General features: G+C 35.2%; 1 long non-coding RNA gene across 1 annotated transcript; it reads right to left on the bottom strand.

Moving 5' to 3' along the window:
- Positions 1 to 544: 544 nt before the first annotated feature.
- On the bottom strand, positions 545 to 9,809 carry LOC128233658 (uncharacterized). The gene is made up of 2 exons (XR_008260743.1): positions 9,680 to 9,809; positions 545 to 1,840 (listed from the first exon to the last, which is right to left on the bottom strand). It is a non-coding gene; the product is annotated as an uncharacterized LOC128233658 (long non-coding RNA).
- Positions 9,810 to 19,927: the final 10,118 nt, after the last annotated feature.

The raw sequence follows: 19,927 nt of genomic DNA, 5'->3' as shown, positions 1-19,927 counted from the left end.
TGCGATAATTATTAAAAAAATGGCAAGGCCCAGGGCATGGCAAGCTTTGACACAAAGGGCATTATCGAAACAACTTTGGTAAGAATCCACATCATGAGTGTACATGCAAAATATTAATGGTCTCATTTTCAAAGATGATTTTCAACATTTACTATATTAGTATATAAATAAAACATGAGACTCCTTGGTCTGGGGCCTCATTTGACCCCAGGGCCATAAGTTCAACAATTTTCTTAAATAATCATTAAATGATGTTGCTTACCAAATATCACGGATCTGAGCCTTGTAGTTTAAGAGAAGAAACTTTTCAAAACACGTATATAGAAAACTTATAAACCATTGAACGGGGCCACCTTTGACCCTATGGGCACAATTTGAGCAGTCTTGTTTAAGAACCCGAACATGAAGCTGCACACCAAAAATCAAGGATTTTATTTACGTTTTAAAATGTTGCCGACGGACGCCGAACACAGGGCGCCTTTGAGCTCTTCAGTGACCTTAAACTGTGTAAAATTATTGCGCTCAGGAAAAACAAAGACAAATGTAAAATATAAATTTAATTTGGCCGAAATAATGGGCTGCTAGATTGTAAATGAAATTAACATAGATATAAAGTTTTGTCAAAAGCAGCCAAAAATCCTCAATGCAAGGATACACTACATCAGAAAGCATAATAAAGTGAAAAAAAAACATAATATAATATTCAATATCCTTAAATAAAAGAGGGAATAAAAGGGGTAACTATGTAAGCAAAGATAAAATTGAGAACTTGTTCGACAAAAAGAAAGAAAAGAATCGGGCGGGAGGGAGGGAGAAAACACACGTCCGAACCGGATTAAAACTAGAGAACAAGTGAGAAAGGCGCCAAAATAAAGAAGGGCGGACAATTAAACATTCGGCGCTAAGAAAGAGTTCCCTCCCTTGATAATTATTAAATTTTCTCAAAATTAGTTAAATGCTTTCACGACAAACATGGGTTATATGTTTGTATTGACTTTCCATGGTTTGATAGGTTTATTATATATTCTGTATACAAGCTGTGTTCAATACGAAGTTGGTAGCATAATGTAAAAAAACACACACACAAAAAAACAACTTTATGATCAGAGTTGAGGCGGTCACCGAATTTTAACTGAAATGGTAAGCAGTAAATCAATATAGGAAAACTTAGGCCATTGCTATAGCTGGCGTCCACCTTAAACTTTGTGTGAAGTACATTGTACTAGACTTAGTGAGAAACTTTGGTAGGCTTTCTACAATATAGAATGCAAAACAGCTATGTTTATTTTATAATAACAATAATACTTCATAAAGAAAGAAAACCACGTTATTGTTTAAATACGGCTATCAGGTAAATCTAAGTCACAGTTATGACACTGGACATCTACTTAATCATATACTTAAATGTGCTATGCACTTCCAAATTAAATAAGCGTCATTTCATTCACCTTTTCAGCCTTATACCAAAGCCAACAATATGGATAAGCCAACTAACAAGAAGCAGAAACACATGTTTTCCTAATTCGCTGTAACAACCTAAACATTCATTTTCGTATAATTTTGTATTTTCGCAATCACTACACATCCTCAAAATGTGAATGATAGTCGGTATGAACGTAAAAAGTTCAACTAGTCCAAACCGGATCAATTCATCGTCTTTCCCAGATGTGAACAACATTTGTAGCGGACAATCGCCATGCCAACGAGCAGCCTCGATAATGGTTGCAATGAGAGTGAACATGTAGCCTCCATCTTCAGACCTATGATCGCACTGCTTTATGACAGACGGCATCATCAAAATCACACAATGGACCACGCAGGGGAAAGTGACCGCACTCATCTGCAGAAAAACCAAGTATTTCAATTAAATACGAGTAGGAAAATATCAAAGGCACAATAAGATGTCAAATTATGCGAGAAGAAGTTGTGGTAGAAGTAGAAGTATCAGTATCAGTAGTTGTTGTAGTAGTAGTAGTAGTAGTAGTAGTAGTAGTAGTAGTAGTAGTGGTGGTGGTGGTGGTGGTGGTGGTGGTGGTGGTGGTGGTGGTAGTGGTGATGGTGATGGAGGTGGAGGTGGTGGTGGTGGTGGTGGTGGTGGTGGTGCAAAAGAAATAGAAGTTATAGTAGTAGTGGTAGTAGTAGTGGTAGTAGTTGTGGTATTTGTTGTTGTTGTTGTTGTTGGTGTTGGTGGTGGTGGTGGTGGTGGTGGTGGTGCTGCAAAAGAAATAGAAGTGGTAGTGGTAGTGGTAGTAGTAGTGGTAGTAGTAGTGGTAGTTGTTATGGAAAAGTAGTGATAGTAATAGTGGTAGTAGTTTAAATAGAAGTGGAAGTAGCAGTGATATTAGTTGACATGAGGTTGTGGTATGGTAATAGTAGTGCTGAAAGTAGTGGTGCTTGTAAGCGATAATAATATAAGTAGTATGTTTTACAATCAAAGTACAGCATCAGATGTTGTTGCATGATATAAAACAACATAATATTACACCGGCAGTTGTTGCATAAAATCAACATAGCATGTAAAACAGCGGTTGTTAACAAAAGTAACTTTATACGTATAACAGCGGATGTTACATTGTAAAAAGCGAAATAATACATATAACAGCGGTTGTTAATGATAAAAACAACGTATAACAGCGGTTGTTAATGATAAAACAACGTATAACAGCGGTTGTTAATGGTGAAAGTACAACGTAATACGTAAAAATATCGTTTTTTATAATTATACAGCAAAGTATTATAAAAACCAACGGTTGTTGAATGGTAAATAACATCACAATACGAACAAAAGCGTTGCATGATAAAAACTAAAAAGGCAACAATATACGTACGACAGCGGTTATTGCGTGAAAATAGCAACATAAAATGTTTTACCATTTATTTCTATAACCTGAAACTCAACATTATGTCCAGATATAACAGGCGCCATTAAAACTTTCTATGATTTGAAGTTTAGAAATATATTTCTCCACTATATTTACAAAACTTTACCTCAATATTTGAAAGTGTGCAATGATTGCACTGCTTAATAAAATACAAGCTAAATTGGCAAAGTAACAAAAGCTTTTAGTACAAACAGATAAGGTCTGTAGACGGGCAAATACAGTCAGTCTAAGTGTGAATAAATCATTTGATCTCTTATCAAATTTAATTAAAATTAGAACCGCTTTGAAACCTAAATGCGTATTTCATAACCTGTCCTTTATATATTGGCGATTGAATAATAATACACATAGTGTTTATGTATGTGCAATAATTAACAGAAGAAGGGTTTGGCAAGGACACATCAGCGGATTTAGAGGGTGCGAGGATGAAGGGTGCTGCTCACCTTACGTGTTACCCTTCTAATACTTGCCAATAATAACTTTATTTTATAAGGTCTATCATGAAAACATTCTGAACTTGAAATAAGTTGTATGGGGCTTGCACCGGCGTCGTTAACGACCGTCGGATTATTAGCGAGGTGCACTTCCGACATGTTTATATATCAAAGTTGAGGAAATTTCAACACTGTAACGTCTTTGATTTAGACATTCATAGCTGGATCGCTACCATGGACAAAGACTCACAAACTCGGACTTTCAATCCTTCATTTACACCACTTCACTTACATTATATTTACTGTTGTAATTACATACTCGTTTTATCATGGTCTATGCCATTAAAGACATTGATAACCACGTAGCCATTCAGGCAACACTTCCAAAACAATTTATATATTCTCCAACCTTTGAGGTTGAACATCAATTTCAAATTTTAAACAGTGCCACTTAAACATAGGTATTCACTTGACTCAAAAGCATGGATATCATAACTGTTTTTTAAATTGGCTTTAACACTGCTTTCTCAACATATACAGTTAACGAAGAAGTTTTAATTGTCATATTTAGGCTAAGATATATCGGACAGCTACAAAAGGTCAACATATAACATATATATTTATACACAGTTGTTGTTTTTACTGCAAAAGTAAAACAAATACAAACAGGTACAGTCAGGTGCTAGTGACATCTGGACTTGGAACTGACTCGCTTGAAGTAAGTACTGCAAATGGACTTGGAACTGACTCGCTCGAAGTAAGTACTGCAAATGGACTTGGAACTGACTCGCTCGAAGTAAGTACTGCAAATGGACTTGGAACTGACTCGCTCGAAGTAAGTACTGCAAATGGACTTGGAACTGACTCGCTCGAAGTAAGTACTGCAAATGGACTTGGAACTGACTCGCTCGAAGTAAGTACTGCAAATGGACTTGGAACTGACTCGCTCGAAGTAAGTACTGCAAATGGACTTGGAACTGACTCGCTCGAAGTAAGTACTGCAAATGGACTTGGAACTGACTCGCTCGAAGTAAGTACTGCAAATGGACTTGGAACTGACTCGCTTGAAGTAAGTACTGCAAATGGACTTGGAACTGACTCGCTCGAAGTAAGTACTGCAAATGGACTTGGAACTGACTCGCTTGAAGTAAGTACTGCAAACTGATGTCATCTATCTTTTTTGGCTTTAGGGTCATTAATGTTCTTCTTTAAACATTTAAATGAAAGGAAAAAAGTTCATGGATGAGACTTACCCAAGGATCAGCGGTTACAGATAGGATGCCTTAAAGGAAATTGACCTGTTAGGCGGAACACAATAACAGACAGACAGACAGACAGACAGTTTATTTCGACAACGTCATCAACACATATGTTTATAATGATCAATGTCAACGTGTATGCATAATAACAAACAATGTAATACAAACGAATATATATACATACATATATAGACACAAAAATCATCTATCTAAATATCAGAGGTAATGAACGCCTCTCTCAATAAATGGCACCTAACCTTAGCCACTTATTTGCGTGCACTGCTCCTTAGCATTGTGCATAAATACTAATTTTGAAACAAATACGTCATTACGGGTTTCTAGACGGATATCTTTTGATCAATACACATTTATATTGCACCAACTTGACACAACAATCATGAATAGTGTTGCTAATCGTCAAAACAGGCCAATATTATCGAGGGATCCTAACCTTAGCCGTGCCTTTTAGTTCGTTTTCCTCTCGAGTCGATGCCGATGTCCGAATGTTTGACAAAACTACAGCATGTTTCATGGAGATCCAAGTATCAATGGGTGTGGAATTTTCTCTAGCAGGTTTTTCACAATATGCCAATGTCTAAACTGGCTTCCAAAATTTTAAATCGCCGAAAAACTCACCTTTTACATGGGCGCCGCCATCTTGTTTGAATGCTAAGGTTAAGCTCGATTCTCCCCCCTGGTTATAAGCTCTATTTTATTATTAGATTGCAGGAGTTGTAAATATTTAAATACAAATGGTCTTGTATAATAGCATTTCTTAATATATTTCTTCCTAAAATCATTAAAATCTTGACACACACAGATGAAGTGAAATTCGTCTTCAATATCATTGGAATTACAATAAAGACAATATCTTTGGTTTCGAACAATATTATTTCTAGCGTATCTACTAGTCTGAATATGAAGTGGGTGCACAGAGAGTCTTAGTCTACAAAAAAAATCGTAAACGTTGAGGTAAAATGTCTAAATAACTTTCACATTCAAAACTAGCCTTAAAATACATACTTATCTGGCACTGTGCTGTTTTCTTAAGCACCATACATCTTGTTTAAAAGCATCATGTATTCTACATTTGAAAACTGATATAAATCTATCAACATCAATTAATATCATTAAAATTATCAGAATATGATGACAATGATTTAACACATGATTTAACTCTTTGATACATGTCTCGAACAATTCTAAGTATTTTTCTTGTGTTCCACATTTATACATCTTCAACCAATATGCATTTCTATAAACAGTATCAAAACATTTCATCATATCGACAAAAATAATATATAGTCTTTTATTTTCATACAAATAATTTTGTATCAGAGATAACAGCTAACTAAAGTAATTCCCCTGTAATTATTGACATCAGATTCTGAACCCTTTTTATGAAGGAGAAAATAATACCTTCAGTCCATTGCTCGGGAAAATGACCCGTTAAACAAATCGCATAGATTTGAAGATAATATATCAACAGTTTCGATAAAATATCCATTCTACAAATAATCACTGCCGTAGGCTTTACATTGTTTCAATGACTTAACAGCATTTATAATTTCTTGTACAGTTATAGGTTCATCCAGTTCAGGAAAATAACTATTTTGATCATTAAAATCATTATTAAAATTTTCTGCATCGTGATTAATACCACCAAAAGTGTTATTGCTAACTGTTTCAAAATATTCCCGAAATTCGTTTAGTGGTATTTTGTTTAATTCATTAGAGGATTTAGACTTAAAATGTTTCCTAAACTCTCTAGGTTTGCTCTTTCTTATGTTTTCAATATCGCATATTCTCTTTTTATAATCAACATTCTTCCTTTTACGGACAATATTCTTATAATTCAGGTTTCGTGCAACAATACAATCTTGGTCAAACCAGTTTTTATTACTATTTGTATAATTTGTAAAATATACCTCATCTTTATAAAAACATTCTTTAGAAAACAATGGGTCGGCTACACTCCGTATTGTGTTCGTAAATATAAGTAACATATTATTAACAGAGTCTTTGCTTGAGCAATCTGCACTATTAACAATATTATTAAAAGTACGTAAATTTGCAATAATCCCGGAGCGAAACTGCTCCTTAAAAGAGACCTTCCATTTGTATTTAATCTCTGAGTAGTTTGTAGTATCAGGTACAATACTATTACATAGTAATGAAATATTTAGCGGAGCGTGATCGCTCCATTCATTGAATGATTCTATAGAAAAATCTTTAATCTGTGAAAAATTTCGCTCACTCGAAAAAAAGTCAATCAAAGAATAGCCGTTATGTGACATAAATGTATGTTGATAGTTTTATCCAATGATTATTATTTGATCTGTCGATTGAGGCCCTGTCAGGAGTGCAAACAGATTCGTAATCATGACTATCAGTATAAGAGTTATATTTATTATGAATAACATAGTGTTTTGTTTTGTTTTTATTTCCAACCCTACTATTCAAATCACCACAAACAAATACACAACCAAGACTATCGTATAAAACAGATCATTTTCTAAGATATCAAATAAATCAACATAAACAGTATTGTTTATGGGCGAGTCCTCACCCCAAATGTAGGTACCACATGAATAAATATCTTCAGGGATGTTAAAAAGGCTGCGATCAAGTTTAAGGCAAATTATTGTATCAAAATGATTTTTAATTACTTCAATACCATCACTTAAATGGTTTTTGTAATGTAAAACTATTCCACCACTATTTCGTTTAGCGTTCCTATGTTGAAATTTACGATAAAAATTATACGATTTATTATTACATTTAAATCTATATTACTAGTAGAATCACACCATGACTCGTATAAAAAACAAATATCGTGTTTTTCTAAAATATTTACAAACTCAATGCTCTCCTTCTTCTCCCTTGTAAGTCCATGGACATTCCACGAAAGGACGGATAGTTCACCCCCTACGTGCCCCTACAGCCGCACCAGCTTGCCGTCCACGTACAGGGTGTCATAAGCAATCCATGCTCGCTTGTCCTCTTTCCTGGCGTCCTTCATCATGGGGACCAGCCAGCGGCGTTTATCCAGCACTTCCGGTGAAAACTGTTCATACATTTGGCACCCCGTCCCAGCCTAATGTTTCCACTCAATAACAAAAAAATACTTCTAGTTGACAAATATTTATTCTTGGACTTGGACCCATACCCTCTTAGTTGTTTTGCATGCATGATCCATTAATACTAAAATTGTAACATGCCTTAATTCTTGTAATTGAAACATGGCAGTAAATCAAAGCATGGCTTAACCATCACAGACCATTGACTACCTCGCATATTTGTAGGTTTTTAAGCTGAATGGTTTGTGATTTCAAAATAAGGCTGAATAAGCTGGATCTACTTGATCTACTTAAATTGTATTGTTTACATTTGCACTACATTGTTTGTCCGTATACAAAAGATACTATCATTTTACCGAATACACAGGGGTTACCTTCAACCATTTCTTTTTCTTAGGAGAAACGTAACTGTTCTCTACTGTTGTTAAATGTTTAGAAAATGAGTGAAACTTTATCCCTCTAGGTTGGGGTCGTGAAGCACTAGAAATCAATGGAATCTTCCATGCAAATTGGTCAATTGACTTTAGAATATATAGAAAGTTTATTAAGTGGTGTCTAACTTTAACAACAAATGCTGTCGTGGTTATATTTTATTTGTATTTAATACTGAAGAAGGGTTTCGCCATGACCTATCAGCGGATTAAAATGGGTGGTTGTGCAGGACTGAGAGGATTTATATAACTTTCAATATAATTAAAGACATGATCACTGTTAACAGCAAAGTTAGTCGTATCTTTGTTGTATATGCAAACATATTGTAAATAATCATACCGTTCGATGTGTGATGATTAAACGTAAAGTTACAGACTACAACATTGTGTTTGATAAACGCGTTTTCACTGAACTTTAATATAAAGGCCATATGGGCTGTAGAAAACAATGTTCTAATGTTTTACATATTGTATACATGAATGCATGATTATCTGTATCATTAATACCCTAATATAAACATATGTTAATCAAAAAGTTAACGTTGATTCATGTTTGCCATTATTTTAATAAACGGTACATTCTTTATCATGTTGTGTTCCTATTTTATTACCAAACCAATAATAAATAATTACTTATTGGCTTCAATTTTCTTTATAATTTTCAGATTTTATGTTAATAGGGTTCAATGAAAAGTTATTCTACTTTAATTTGAAGGCTCAAAAGTCTTACATCTGAAGATAATTACAACATCATCGGCTGGTTATTGCCAACAAAAGACGTTTCGGTTTAAACAAATATGACGGGTATCCGTCTGCTCAGGTCTGAGAGGAGAATAATCTCAAAAAACTCAAATGCTGTAATTTGAACTTTGTTAAATTATGGAAAAGGTTGGGATACCACATATTGCACAATGTAGTGCAATCAATAAGAATGTTTTGCTACGCGCGCATAGGTAGTGTTAATATTCATATTTAATTAAATATAATTAAACTTAAAAGTTTTGATAAGTTGACTATTATGTGCATTTCGAGAAATTTAAACCTAGATGTCCTATTAAGACTTATTTATTTTGACTAGTATCCGTATACTATAAATATACCCCTGGAATTCCCAGCCGATTAATAGGTCTACGCTGGGATACGACGATTGATTGTTCCGAATCTTAATAATAGAAAGAATGGTTTTCCTCATTATCGGATGCATAGAGAATTTTTGGTCTAATACTTAACCGCTTATTGATTTTAATCATATAATTATTAACTACAAAAAAACACGTATACCCTCACACCAGTTTCAGAAGTGCAATCTGATAGTGTTAGTCCGAACGGATATGAAAATTTACTCAATTCAAGTTGATGGACGTGTATAGATAGACATGTAGAAGGGGTTAACCAGTTGCATTTTGACTGCATTAGCCCACTTTATTACTATTCAAATATCGTCTGCTTTCGTTTTGGCTGCAGTAATACAACAGCTTATGTACGATCCAACATGATTCAATGATTTGCATTTCTGTAACAAGGAAGTTAATAGTGTAAATATGTTTTAACATGATTATACTAAAATAGAAACATTAAAATCTTAAAACTTACATCAGTATCTCCAGGAATATACATCTTTTCACAAGAAAAGTTATTACAATCAAACTTGAAGTTTGACAGCGACTGTTTCACCCCGTAAACAAACACAACTGCAACTGCGCATTGTAAAATGTCATATGAGTCACATGGAGTGAAGGTATTGGCAATCAGACAGAAACAGTGCACTTGCACAGTATGTCTGCCGACCGAAAGATTTACACGTGGAATGCAAATATAGCGGTGATATAAATTTGAGCGTTCGTCGATTCATTTTTGTAATAATTTAATAAGAAATTACTTTGTACACAAAGAGAGTCTTAACATAAACGCAAGAATAATCAGCGCAAAATGCCTTGTAGGACTTTGGACTTATGAACCTAACGTTATTCATAAAACTATTATATACTTACGTAGACACTAGCGGGGCCAGGGCGGGGAACTCACCCGGCACCTCCCTCCACCTTAAATCGTCAAAGTTCACTTTTAATTTCAATATACAAGAAGGAAAAAGGGTATAAAACACGCCCAAAATTCAGCATTATACATTTTAGATAATTATCTAACATTGTAGAAGAGTTCAATGGGACTTGCTCATGTTTTGTAAAAAGCACTTTTTTGTATGACAAAAAAGTCTGGTAAATCATTAGGAGTGTTAAAACTAGTAAACCAAAAGCTAGCACCATTCAGCAAATGTTCTTACTTGCTCAAATATCGTTTTTGAAGACCACATGATATTAATAAGCATTAATAAAGTTAATAAAGCCTCTGTTGTTGCGGTATTGGTTTATTGACATTATCACGTAAAGTTATCAATGTATTTTTAAAAGGTCAAAATATCCATCACATTTGTAAAGTCCTGGTGTGCTAGTAGTTAAAGCGTCTGTTTCCTTTCGTTTTCTTGACTTGACTGGCGTAGGTGTGCACCCCACTAAAAGTAAAAGACTTTTTATACTATAATTGTATTTTTGTCTCATTACCTGGAAAACTTTTTTGTTTTAATTACGTGAGTGAGTCCCTTTAACGAAGTTTTTATTTCAATTCGAATATGAAACATGAACTAAAAGGACACGCCAGATTAACAATTAGTTCACAACTAGATATATCCATTACTTTTCTGTTAAAGGTTTATATATAGTATTTATGCACTGTGCTGTTTGTAGAGTTGTGTGCTGTTCTATGTTTCTTGTTTGTGAATTTGTGTTCTATGTCTTTGGCGTTGCCCATTGCCACTAAACCGGGTTTATGTTTAAACTTTTTGCTACTGAGCATGTTTCTGTAGCTTTTTGCATATATATTCAGTTTAAAACGTAAGTAATGGTTGCGTCATGTGTCAATGAAACAAAAAGATACATTGTTACGAGCATAAAATTATTTTTTTTGAAAACATACAAGGTTCTTTTCTACTGCATCTGTATTTATGTATATACAGAAATTCACTAGCAACGTCCAGTATTAGTCGGTTTAAGTTAGTTCATGAAGACTAAACTGAAATATAAAAACACAACAACAGATTTTCGTACATTGCAATTCCAAAAAAGAAAATGTTCAATAACATCACATCGCCCGAGTCTCCCAGCTAGTCAGAATATTTAGGAACGTCCTCCTGTATCAGACGAGGATGAGAGCGTGGTCGACACGGACATTAGTTGATTTTTATAAACTATCGATAAATACATTGATTATCCTGTGATCATTTTGTGGATACTATTCTAGTTTAAACCGTGACTTTTTAGGAAATATCATATTTAGCAACATAAACTGATAAGTAAGTCTGAGTCTTTTACAAGTGGATTGTTATTGCTCTAAAATAAGAACATCTATTACTGATTCGTGTCCTGCTGAACTATTTGCTTCGTTTTGTTACAAAATTAGATATATTGCCATATCACTGTATGACCATTTACTCTTATATAGCCCAATAAATTTCCTACACAAATATGTTTGATGATAAAGCCTAAACAGAACATCCTCTAGCACGAGTTACTGTCTATTTAATTTCAACGCTTTTTTGAAAACATTTCAAAACAAAAATATTGTATATTGTTATACCTGATCCTGGCTCTAACAACTGCACCACTATTTTTATTTCCGGGCAAACAGAACTGTTCCTCCAGATATCGGACTCTGTCGGGTGCAATATGCCAACTGTTTTAAAACATGTGAAGACAAAACCAACTAGTTGCACATGCGTGGTTATGTCTCAACATAAATTGACATATTATTTCCACTTTAAATGCCAAAACAAAACAATTAATACTTTAAATTAAGTGCAATCGATTATCAAATTATGAACATGGTTCAAAAGCCTAATTCCAGAGACGATACTTAAATATCCATTGAAAATATCACATTTGAAACAACTAACTTAGTTACTTAAAGAACGTTTTTTGGTGTTCCTGAAAAATTACCATAATGATAGATACGTGGAGATGTATCAACATTTTGACAATTGGGCTAAAACGTAAATAATTTGTAATGTTTCTAAAACATTTTCAAGAATACAACATTCATGTTCAGCTATGTCAGCCAATGAGGCTGTATACTAAAGTCAGTAAGGTGACCTGAAGTAGAATCTTTTTTTATAAAGAAGGGATCGTTCGCTGTACACACTCAGCTTATTCTCAATCATTAAGATTTTACTTCATGTCTTCTTACTATTCAATAGTCATATAAGTAAAATGTATAGAAAATCTTTTTATTTTCTAAGTATTTCTGATGAACTTTCAAATCATTATTTGAATAGTACATACTATTTATCGGTTATGATCCCTTTTTACAAATAAAGTCGATCTTATGAATACAATAAGCAATCTGACATAAAACAGTGTTAGCACTATTATACTCTTTTTGGCTATTTTCTGTAACCGGTAACTATATCTAAAATACAAAAAATAAAATGTGATCCATGTCTTTTAAATGCCTCATGTTAAGCACTCCAAAGTTTGTCAAAGTTTGGCATTTTGCTAATAACAGTATACTATTTTCTACATTTTAATTAATACATAATGGACCCTCATTCAACTTCTATGTTAATAAACTTAAAATCTATGCTACGAGATCAGCAATAACTTCATTCTAAGAAAATGGCTTTATTTTCCACAATGTACTTATGAACAATAAAGTACCAAGAGTTTCACCAAACATGCTTTTGTAACTATCGCTCCTAATATCTATGAATTCAAGGCTTTTCATTAAAATGCTTGATAAAGATTTAATATATTTGCTTATGTGGCATGTCTTTGACAGGTTTGTTTGGTAAACTTCATAATATTGTATTGATTTTGTCATTTGTAGATTCATCCGATCTAAGAGGGTTTTTTTCATGGTGGAACTACTTGACCTCCTTTTTGTGTAAACATTTCCACCTGTATTGATTATCGAAGAGAAACTTCACAAATAACGAGTGTTAATAAATTTAAACACCGTTAATCGGAACACCGTTTATCCGAAAGTATTTAGAATTTATTCTTCGGTCATTTTCTAAAAATGGTTAATCTAGTATATCTTTAAAACAACGTTTCTATCTGTGTCTCAGCGACTTCGGATAAACGTTGTTGAATGTTAAATTTCTTTTTTGATTACGGTTCATCTGTGTATGAAACCACTTGGTCAGTGCATAAAAAATCGTGTGGTTCTTTGGAATCCAACTAATCGTGCACAGACCAATTGACGTAATCTGAATTATTAAATCCTAAAATAGTATCGATTGGTATCTTTATTTGACTGACACAAGGTTCTCAGGACTGGGGCAGCAGGAAATAATAAGACAGCTCTTTTTAATAAATCCAAAAAACGATCTGGTTACAAAACGTGTGACATTATAAAGAATAACAGGAAGTTTTCTGATTACAGTAAATTGCAAATTTGATAACAAAAGGTGATGTATTATACACCGAGATATATGTTTTGACAATTTGAAGTAAGACATACACAACAAGCAACTCTGACATGGCTTCCTAATTCATGACAACAACCCGTGCACTCGTCGTCATATTGGCCAGCTCGCCCACTTCCACAGCAAACTCTGCAAATATGGATTATAGTCGTAACAAACGTTTTTAGTTCCGTTAGTAAAAATAGTCTCCATAGGTCAATGTCCTTGTTCTGAGATGTGAATAACTTTTGAAGCGGACAATCGCCATGCCAACGAGCACCCTCGATAATTGATGCAACAACAGTGAACATATAGGCTTCAACTTCAGATTTAGGGTCGCACTGCTTTATGAAAGACGATATCATAAGTATAAGTAAGAAATCGATTCTGTTTAGCCATTTCTACAATTAATCTTCACTCAAGTACCCACCGGTCATTATTTCATATAGAATAGTGACTCCCCGGTCATAATATTATGACCGGGGGGTCATAATAATATGACTTCCTCACACGTAGAAAAATGACCCTCACATAGACTTGTGACCCCCCTATGGAATAACGACCCCCAAACCCAAACCCTCACCCTAACACATCTAAGGTACACTTACAACATAATTATCCCCACCGATAGGCATCGGATGAGAATATGGTAATGGCACCCGTTCGTTCGTGCGTGCGTGCGTGCGTATGTGCAACATTTTTTGTGACCGCAACTATTCACTCATTAATGGGCGGAACTGATTCAAACTTTAAACGTTAAAAACGTTAAACGTGTTAATTTGATTAAACGCCTATTTTTATACATAATATTCAATGGCGTTGTACAATACATGCATACTCTATATATCCAACATAATATTTGAACATATTTTGATATAAGACAATATAAAGCAGTTAAACAATAATATATTAAAACTTGCAACATTCATTAGATTGTAATTGACTAAAGTAGTAATATATGTACATGAAGTAAAAACATAATTGGTCAAAGCAACCGATAAAAAATGAAAAATAAACAAACTCTAAGACTCTAAAAAATCAGATATAATATCAGACATTTCTTATCGGAGTCGGTTTTAAAACAAGTCATAAAACTGTGTAAAATAGTGAGTTTTGAGGTTTTTCTTGAACACATCTATAGACACTGACTGCTTGATATACAATGGCAGACTATTCCATAGTTTTGGTCCGATTGTGCAAAAACTTCTATCGTTAAACCTTGTTCTCTTGTTAAATGGTACATCATACTTGATACCAGGGTCACTAGCTGATCTTAATCCTTGTCTACGACTTACACTCTCAGACAATAACTCAGTCAAATAAGCAGGAGCCCTACCAGTGCCACAGTTGAACATAACTGTCAATCTCTTGAAGTTGATTCTAGCCTTTATTGGCAGCCAGTGCAGATCAAAGAGAGCTTGCTTGGCCCCGTCATAATTGCCTCGGTTAAGAACTAATTTTGCGCACATATTTTGGATGCGCTGGATTTTGGTTAACTCTATCTCAGAAATACCATACAATATAAGGTTACAGTAGTCCAAATGAGAGATAACAATTGAAAGTAAAAGGATATCGGTTGCAGCTCTGGTTAAATATTTTCGTATACACTTCACCCTGAAAAAGTTCAACATTGCAGTGCGGCATTTACGCTTCACGTGTTCCTTAAAGGATAAGGTTTCGTCAAGAAAGGCACCTAAGTATCTAATGCAGCTTTCTCGGTGTACAGCATCACCAGCAATATCTATGTTTGTAGTGACACATTTATTTAGTTGAGCCTTACTGCCAAACATAATGAATTCTGTTTTGGAAGTGTTCATTTTTAGTTTGTTTGCGTTCATCCACTTGTCGATCGTAACTGCACATGTTTCTAGTTCGTGAATATTTTGCTGTTCATGTATTGAAGACGCTGGACTAAAGCATTTGTGGGCGATATGATCATCAGCGAACCCGTACACCGAAATCGACGGAGGAATGACATCAAACAGAGTACCGGCATAGGTTAGATATAGCCAGGGACCCAAACAGCTTCCTTGGGGAACGCTACATTCTAATGGACGGGGTGATGATAGAGACGTATTAACACTAACTCTACAATTCCGTGGTCTTAGATACGACTCTAGCCAATTCAACGCAGTACCACACATTCCATACTGATTATGAAGTACGTCTATCAAAATGGTGTTTCAGGGATTACTACTACTACCGATGCCTAGTTGTGCAGAAAGTAACAAATGGATTTGCTCCACTTGTTTGGGAGTTATGGCCCTTAAATTTGAACGACATCTTATTGCCAAGGGCGTCACAGGTCATACAACATGGGACTTCTCCACAACCGATTTGCATATTTTTTGCCTTATATTGATATTTTTTTTTACTTTATTCTACTTAAAACACCTGAAAAGTGACACAAATACCCCAAATCCAAAGAAGGATGTATCTTTAACAATATACTGAAATTTGAATATTTTTTAACGACGAGAAGCGTCACAGGTAATAAAACCACTGGGCTACGTCACACCCGTTACGCCTATTTTTGGAGCTATATATGAGTGACATAAAGAAGGTTAAGGGTATTTGACATCACTTTCAGGTGTGGAATAAAACATTGTGCTTTTCCACGTATGAATTGCCTGTTTTACAATCTTGCACTCCAAAAAATGAACTATTTTACCGTCAATAACATTATTTCGTAATAAGTCCGCGAGCCCATGCTATTACAAAATTAGTGCAACATGTAAGATGCAATAACAAAATGATGTTTCTTCTCAAATTTCGGACAAAATTGCCGTAACTATAAGTTCCAGAATGCTTACACTACATTGTACAGAAGGTAAATTCATAGTTATATACATATTTGCGTAACATAATGCGATGTCACAAAGTTACGAGGTTGTTAAAGGTGCTATCTCAACGAATCTTGGATAAATCTTGGAAAAATAAAACTTAAGCCTGTTGAAATACTTGAAGTATGATACCTTTATAGTAACAAAACTATTTAGATTTAAAACATGTTTTTAACAAAAAGTCATGCACCTTTAAAGCTCCACTCACACAGATTTACCATTTTTACAACTATTTTATTTTTTGTCTTGAATAGAGCCAGTTTTTGCGTAAATATCTGCAAACCAATGATATAAGATTGCTGACAAAAAATTACAACGTAGATTTTCATATTTCCGAAAAAATGAAAAATGAATGTGTTATGGCCTAAACCGTTACTAATGGTTAAAGAAAAATGCATAAAATATCAATTTTAGAACTTAAATATAACAATCTGCGATCTAAATTTTGTCAGCAGGCTTTCGCAACTGGTTTCCATGGATTTTTGCAAAAAAATGGGCTCGTTCCGAAACAAAACAAAAAAAGTTGTCAAAACGTTCAATCTGTGAGAATGCAGCTTTAAAGCAAGGGTTTTGTGATCATTGTTCTAAGTATGTTCTACATTGAAAGTTGCAGGGGTTTCAAGTTGCAAAAGGATTCCTGTATGTATCCCCATTCCATTAGGTTATCTGTTTCTATCGGCAATGGTTTGATACGGCGAAACAATATCGCTTGGAGAGACTTATCCGCTTTAATAAGCAAGCGCGCTATCATTCCGCCACCGAGGCTCACGGTCAAGATCTTTCATGTGAGGAAGCTAACCAGCTAGCTTGCGGAACGTCGGTGGTTCTACCCAGGTGCCCGCCCGAGCCTGAAAATTGCCCGGAATGGGACCTGGGGTCTTCCTCCACCGTGTAAAGCTGGTATGTCCACACTATAATGTCCTCGTAAAGAGGCTGGAGGGTCATAAAACTGGGAAATAACAACAACAACAACAACAACAACAACAACATCGGCCTCAGCCGGTATAGCTGGTTTTTAAGATGCTTTGTTATGCTACCGCAATTCGATGAATAGAGTGCATTAAGGTGGCTTGCCAGTCTTCTTTGTCGTCGGTCGACGTAATAATGTTCGAAAGGTTTCGTACAATTAATGAAAATATCTGGAGTAAAAATGGCTTATTTTCTCGCTGCATTAGTTTCAAAAACAGCATTCGGATGCTCTTGACAAGGGAAACAGAATGATATAAGTCAGTGTTGCCAATCGGAAATTTCATAAAATGTCATTATGATGGGTGTTAAATGTTTTTTTTTTTAAATGCGCGATTCTTTTGACCTTAGAGTAGTACCTTACGAGCTTCGGTGAACGATTTAGTCGACGAAAAACGATTCAATTTACTAACGACTTACGCAGTCTTTTTGCTACGAAAATTTCGAACATGTTAATGGAATAAAAAGGGGGGTCTTTCCGTGAAATATTTCACAAAAGGCGGTAGAAGTAAATATTTGCATCGCGGGCATCATTGAAGAAGCCTAAACGTCATTCGACGTAACACAAGTTTCATATATTTCCAAATGTTTCTATTTTCGTTAACGCTTTATTTCTAAAGGATGATCTCAATTTTTATCATGAAAACATGACCAGAATAATTTCCGATGACTATTAAAAGATGATAATACACTGTTTGTAAACAAAATTAAATTATCATCCAGCCTAAATATCGGTTCTCTCTATTTCTATAGTAACCTATTTTGTAATACTTCTTATTCAAATAAAAACCATTTTTAAATTTCATTTTCAATAGATGTACGCTTATTTCTTAGCGGGGCCTCTAAGTTATACTATTGTTGTGTCAGCTGTAGACGCAGAAGCCACAGCAGCAGCACCAGTAACAACAACAACTAGTATATGCAAAAGAAACACGACAGTGACTTGAATTGATATAGAGTATGTTAGTAATATGTTAGGTGGGGGTCAATATTTTATAGATAAAATCGGGGGGTCATTATTTTTATAAGGGGTGTCAGTATTTTATAGAAAGGGGTCATTATTCTATATAAAATAATGACCGGGGGGTCATTATTCTATGGGTGTCAGTTTACAAGTATACACCGGCCATGCCACGCTATGAAGAAATACCCAGAGACCCCTCTAATGCAGCCGCACCCAAGACCACGAGGTCGAGTCATTTGGCGGTCAAATCACGCGGGAAGGCTTCGCAGACTGCTCCCGAGACACCAATCGCGAGGGCAACGCCGACAACTCCCCCGCCATTGGTCACAGCGTCATCAGCTACGGTCAGCACGGAGGTTCTAGGTCAAGGGTCTTCACATAGGTTTGCCGGTTGTAAGGCCCTGATCGCGATCCTACGCCGGTACAAGGATTTTCCGACGAAGTTGCTTAGGGCGCCACAATAACAGGTAACGAGTTGCTAGATTTTCAGCCACTTCCAGCAATATCTGGCAGTGGCGTAGCTACATACAGGCCTTGTCGGCCTGGGCCTACAACTTTTTTGGAGAATGACAAAACAACCCGATAAAGCAATAAAAACTTATAGCTACTCAAAAAAGATTTAAAAGTTTGTTTAATCATGATCAATGCAAGTTCGGTGCTTATTTTAACTATGTGCAAGGTGATTTTATTTTAATAATTGCATATTTAATAAAGTGTGAGTAATTTGCATATAAAATGGATGCACTTGTGTTTTTGTTTTGTTTTTCACCTGAAATGCTTCTGAATTTCATCATTTTGCTTCTTATTTATAAAGAAACTTTGGGGTGGAGAGGGGGACTTATCCCCAAACTCACATAGATCCATCGGTCATACAAGTTTTTAAGGCCTAGCTATGCTCCTGTCTGGTAAAACTTTCTTCCAGGGCGCACTTACCCTAAAACCCTGTCTCCATGCAAAATTTCTTCAATTTTGCCGAATACTCGAGCACTATTTTTGTATTTATTTTATCAGCACATGCTAAAAAACCCTACAATATTTATTAAAATATATGAATACCATAGGAACAGCTGCTAAGCGCTGCAGAACTGGATTGTTAACCATGACAAGCAGTTTAGATGCTGAATAGCCTTGGATTCATTGGAATCCAGGTCAGAAATTTATTATGAACTGCGGTTGCTATTTTTCATGTGCTTGCATAGAAACTTAAAAGATTGCCGGGTTACATAGTTGCTAATTGTCATGTGCGTGCATAGAAACATAAAAGTCTGCCGGGTTACACAGTTGCTATTTGTCACGTGCGTGCCTAGAAACTTAAGGTTCTGCCGGGTTACACAGTTGCTATTTGTCACGTGCGTGCATAGAAACATAAAGGTCTGCCGGGTTACACAGTTGCTATTTGTCACGTGCGTGCATAAAATCTTTAAAGTCTGCAGGTTTACACAGTTGCTATTTGTCACGTGCGTGCCTAGAAACTTAAAAGTCTGCCGGGTTACACAGTTGCTATTTGTCACGTGCGTGCATAGAAACTTAAAAGTCTGCCGGGTTACACAGTTGCTATTTGTCACGTGCGTGCCTAGAAACTTAAAGGTCTTACGGGTTACACAGTTGCTATT

The sequence above is a fragment of the Mya arenaria genome, chromosome 5, assembly GCF_026914265.1.
Source record: "Mya arenaria isolate MELC-2E11 chromosome 5, ASM2691426v1".
Classification (NCBI taxonomy): domain Eukaryota; kingdom Metazoa; phylum Mollusca; class Bivalvia; order Myida; family Myidae; genus Mya; species Mya arenaria.
Note: the sequence above shows the minus strand (reverse complement) of the source record. Positions and strands in the feature narration are given on the sequence as shown.